The sequence below is a fragment of the Gracilinanus agilis genome, chromosome 4 (assembly GCF_016433145.1).
Source record: "Gracilinanus agilis isolate LMUSP501 chromosome 4, AgileGrace, whole genome shotgun sequence".
Classification (NCBI taxonomy): Eukaryota; Metazoa; Chordata; class Mammalia; order Didelphimorphia; family Didelphidae; genus Gracilinanus; species Gracilinanus agilis.
The window spans coordinates 372,657,717-372,663,433 of record NC_058133.1 but is presented as its reverse complement, the minus strand read 5'-3'; the positions used below and the strand labels follow the sequence as shown (position 1 = coordinate 372,663,433).

The following is a 5,717-nucleotide window of genomic DNA, read 5'->3' as shown; positions in this document are numbered from 1 at the left end:
ATTATGGAACCCATAAAAGAGCCCAGCACTTTAGATACAGCATAGGAAGAGCAGAATTTAGCATGTCTGTTGTTTCTCTTGTTTAGACATCATGCCTCTCAATTCAGTTTAAGATAGCATTAGCTTTTAGAGGGTCATCACACTATTGAATCACATTGAACTTACAGTGCAGTGAAATCCTCAGATCTTTTTAAAACAAACTGTTACCTAGACATGTCTGCCCCAACTTGTACTTTTGCACTTGACTAAAGCCAAATGCAGTATCTTTTTTCCTATGAAATTTCACATTATTAGATTTGGCCCATTGTTCCAATTTGTCAAGGTCTCCTGAGATTCCAGATCTTCCATTTATTCCTTACAGCTTTGAGTCATCAGATTTGATAAGCAAGCCATCTATGACTTCATCCAAGTCATTAATAATGATTTTAAATTGGACAGGCCAAGAGAGGTCTCTGCAGTGCTACTTGAAAGACTTCTCTCCAAGGTGGCATTGACCTCATTAATGACTATTCTTTGAGTATGGTCTTTCAACAAGTGGTAAATCTGCCTACCTATACTATCATCTAGACTTCATTTTTCTGCCCACTTTGAGCAATGTTGTTAAAAGCCTAATTAAAATCCAAGTATTCCATCTGCCACATTTCTCTGCTCTATTCATCTGTAACCTCATGACTAAAAGAACTCAGATTAGCCTGGTCTGACTTGTTTTAAATGTTGCATTGTTGGCTTTTAGATTTTACTGCTTCGCTTTTTAAATGTTTGTAAACTATCCCTCTAATAGCTCATATCAAAATTTTGTCGAGTGGTAATCAAGCACTCTATACTATAATATGTAGACTCTTAACTCTTCTATTTTTAAAAAATCAAGATATAAGTGCTAAGCTCTGAAGGCGTGTTTCTATTCTTCACAGCTTTTCTATAAACTACTATACCTATTATGAAGTTACATCCCCCACCCAGTTCTTTCAAGATCCTGGGAAGTTTATCCTGACATGGTGATTTGACCTCAGCAAGATCCAAAAAGCCAAAATCACATGTCAGTGAATGATTTTTATCCTTTTTCTTCAAATCTAGATGAATGAATTAATGATTCATATAGTAAGCATAATCTAGATGAATGAATTAATGGTTCATGTATTAAGCATATCTGTGCAAAGCACTATGCTGAGTAGTGGTGATACAAATAGAAATGTAATGTAGTACCTGCTCTCAAGGAACTCACAGTTCTAATAGAAGAAACACTATGTATATAAACTGCAAGTTAGATGGTGTATAGTTGGAAAATCTTGAATCCCTAAGTTAAATATCAATAAATCTTTATAAATATTATACTTTGGAGACACTGAATATTAATTTTAAAATCCACAATGGAAAGATCTCATGGGCCTTGGGATTCAGTAGCAAAACAGAGGGGTAATGCTTATTCTTTATTGTCATTTCCACTGGTAAGATCACATTTGTTTCTGGTACCAAGGACTTAGTGACAAGAACTTGATTTTCTGAGTCTTCGATATGTATGGCTTTGGTATTTGCAGGAGTAGTTCCCCGGCTGCATCTCCACAGGGGGAATGGCTTCTCAGGATAAGGACCATGGTCATTGGAATGGAAGCACTACTATTTCAAATGCTCCTGGGTTCAGGATCTTAGGCTGTCTCCATCAAGGTCTGAAGGGAGATGGTGAAAGAGATTTGATTTGCTTGGCACAGACTTCCTTTTGTCTCTTGTAAGGATGGGGTTTGTGCAAGGGGGATAGGACAAAAGGAGCCAGAGAAGGAGTGGCTGATAGTTGGTGACAGTTGAGACAAGAGAGGATTCTGGGAGATTCTTCAGAGGAAGAAGGAGAAGAGAAGGCTTCCAGCAGAGGTCTTGGAGGGAGAGAAGAGGAAAACATCTTAGCTTGAATCCAGTCCTGAGAGCTTCCTGAGGATCTTTCTTTGGACACTGAAACCCTGTTTCCCTGGTCAAAGATTCCATCGCATCTCACTGAGCAAGACTTCAATCATTGAGTCAGCTAAATTTTTGGACTCCATTTTGGGAGTGATCTCTTAGTCTCCTTCTCCCATTACCCAACCTTGCTGAGAGACCCTTTCTGGTCTAACTTACAGTTATAGAAAGGACAGAAATAGAAACAGAAGGAGAAGGGACAAGGGAAGAAACTTAGGGGAACCCCAAAGGTTTCCACCTGAGTGACAGACCCCATAGGAATATAGAAGAGGACACCCCCAAATCCCTCTGCCCTTCACCCCTTTCCCCAATCCCTAAATTGTAATAATAAAAGTTCACTAGTCAGATAGCATTCCAGAGTTCCTGAGAGATAACAAGGGGGAGGGGAATCACAGCTTAGTCTGGCTGCCACCATCTTGGAGCCAGACCACTGACTGTGAAGTTGACTGACCTCGGGGGAGGCTCCTGTGAACCTCCTCCTCATTTGGAATCAGATTGGGGCACCATATACCTCATCTTATAGGTAAGCCTTGCCCCCCAACTCCTGTGAGGTGGCAAAACCATCCAGGTCACCCAGTTTTGGGGTGACACCTCCTCAAAATCTCCTTGTGTATATTTAGCGGGAAGAGAAAGCTAGAAGAGAGTCTCACCATATAGACTCTCTCTATCTCCCATTCTATCATAACATTGATTGCTGGCTCTCATAATTATTACACTCTCCTTAAGGTATCTTACTTTACCTCAACTGGCTTGCCTGCATCCTTCTTAAAGGGGGTAATAGGTTCTTATGATTAGTTGCTCTTTATGGCAGTTGATCAACAATTGTGGCTGGTGATACTGAGAGAGCAGATTTGCTCTCCATAATGATTTCCCCTCTCACTGATGGCTACAGGTTCAGGGCTACAAGCAGATCCAGTATTTTGGAAAGATTTCTATTTCCATGACTCTGGGGGTCCAGTGTTCTTTGTCCAAAAGTATGCAAAACTTAATCCCTCAAGTAGCAAGTGAGAAATTGCCATCAGAATATACAAGGAAGTACAAAGAACCCCAGCCCAACACTCAGAACTTAATGGGTTTTTAGCTCTGTTGATCTTTTTCTTAGATCATCTTTAGCTTCCATGGGTAAAATGAGAATGATATCTTTTGGCAAAATCATCTGAATGACTCAACCAAAAGATGCTAGTTATAATATAAAAAATTAAAGCTATCACATCTGCTATGCCAGATGTTGTTCAGACAATTGATCTCTCTTCCTTGAAAATATACATCTGGGTATTTTCAACAGATTTAAGGAAGGTAGTTTTAAAGTGTGCTTGCAGAAAGCATGAAATGCCTCTTTCCTGAAGTAGGATTCATTCCTCATTTCTGTTCTTTTTTTGCAAATTCTGTATAAAAAAGAATCAAGTCAAAGAAATCATCTGGGGCTCCTGACATGACAGAGAAGACACACTGGAGCTCTTATAAATGAGAGAATAGCTGTGAGAATTTTGTCAGTATATTATTGTAACTATTATTGATTTTCAATTAACCTTTGTGCATACTTGGCAGGCTCCATATGGTCAGATGTCTGTGCTATAGAGCAATGTCACTCTTTACAAGGTATAGCTAGGGAAGCAATAAGAGACATAGGAGAGGAAATAACTGAGAAGAACAGGAATCATGATTAACTTGAATTTATATTTATAAAGAAAGGATAACCAAAGGATAATTCTTCTGTCTTTGCCAGACAGTAATGAATGCCTATTATAATGACAGCTAAAATTTCTATGGCAGTTTTAGTTCAAAAGTACTTTTCATACATTATCTCACTTGATTCTCATCCACATCCTATGAGATAGTCTCTAAATAATATTAGTACAGTTTGAAAGAAGAGAAAACTGAGGGTAGAGAAGATAAATGTATTGCCTATGGTCCCACAGATGGTAAATGTCAGAGGCAGGATTAGAATATGGCCATTTTGGACTGCAATACTAGCATGGATTTGACTACCCACATGGCCTCTAGTACTATTGTGCTCATATTTGATCAACTGTCAATGCCAAATATGACATCATCAGTGGAAATCTAAAGAGAATTTTTAAGGGCCGCATCAAGCAGAAAAATTATCTTTACTTTCTCAGAACCTGAAAAAAGTTACAGAAATAAAGAAAAACACAAAAAAGAGCTTGCATATTCTGCAAACAATTCAACTCAATTAAATCACTAACCATATATATTAAGTACCTAAAATGCACCATACTAGGCAATAGTGATTCAAAGAATCATGCAGACCCTGTCCTTCAGGAAACTTCCAGTTTAATGTTGGGAGGAAGGGAGAAGAAGGAGAATAAAAGGTCCACAAATAAATAAATTACAGGTTATTACCAAATGCATTAGAGGCAGTTTGGTATACAGGAGAGAAAGTTATAGCCATAGTCAGGGAAACTTGAGTTCAAATCTTCCTGAAAATACAGATGAAGCAATTCATTTAACCTCTCTGAGTTTCACTCCAACCCTAAACTTAAACTCATCTCTGAGTCTGCAGAAGTAGAAGAAGCATATCTTCAGAATGCCCTCACACTAATGAAATAACAAATCTAGTAAATGCATCAATACATATGTTCCTGGAGAGGGATATAGGTGCAAGAGGGTGTATGCCCGTATAGACACAGAAGAAAGGGATAAATAAAACTTATGAAAGGTTGAAGAAGTAGATCAGGGAAGTCTTCATGAAACAGGGAGTGGTTGGTCTTGAAAAAAAAGAAGGATTTCAGCAGATAGAAATGTAGACAGAGACAACTCATATCTTACAACCATACATCTTGTAAAGAGATGATTATTATACAAGATATCAAATAGCTACATGATTTTCAGGGTCATTTGATTATAGTTATAGTTTATGTTGTGATTCATCTAGTTTGTTGGTCAGAGAGAAAACACTTCATTCCCTCTGCAAATAGATTTGGGCTCTTTAGATTAAACACATGACAATTTTACATATTTCAAAATTCAGGGCTGAGGGAACCAAGAGAAGTTGCTCCACCTTGCAGTAGAAAGTGTCCTTGACTTCTGTTTTCCAGAAGTCCTAGGCTTCTGTTTTCCAGAAGTCATTGAGCTATACTAAAGCTATACAAAAATCATCTTCCTTTTTATGATTCAATGATTCCATGTGATTATCTTCAAGAATTCTTATGTCTGTTGAGATCAGACCCTAGACACAAATATTTTTCCTCAAAATTAAAACCTATGCCAAATATAATCAATAATAATTACATTACTTTGTTTTCCTCTTTTTGCTTCTTAATGCACAGCTTAGCCAAAATATTTTAAAGAATAAAAATAGTAATTTAAAAAATCTCCTTGTAACAGATTGTGAGGACATAAATGAAGAATGTTCTGAGTATTTCTTTAGATCTTCCTCTGCTAACTCTATACAACTTCAAAGTTTTTTCCACAATGCCATGGTTCTATGAATCACTTGGTTATCATGTATAACTAGTTATATTTTAGAATATGAACTCTTATGCTTGCTTTGGCAACATATATACTAAAATTGGAACAATACGGAGAAGGTTAGTATGGCTCTTGCGTAAAGATGGCATGCAAAAAAGTTAAATGAATTTCAGGAGAATACAGACATGAAAGCTATGCTGTCAGGGGACCTTAGCTTTCCCTTCTCAGAATTAGATAAATGGAACCCCATCCAAAAAAGAAGAAAGAAAGGAAGGAAGGAAGGAAGGAAGGAAGGAAGGAAGGAAGGAAGGAAGGAAGGAAGGAAGGAAGGAAGGAAGGAA

At 37.6% G+C, this 5,717-nt stretch overlaps 1 pseudogene; it reads left to right on the top strand.

The window, feature by feature from the left end:
- The first annotated feature begins 5,446 nt into the window (after positions 1–5,446).
- Positions 5,447–5,546, top strand: LOC123248155 (annotated as a pseudogene).
- Positions 5,547–5,717: the final 171 nt, after the last annotated feature.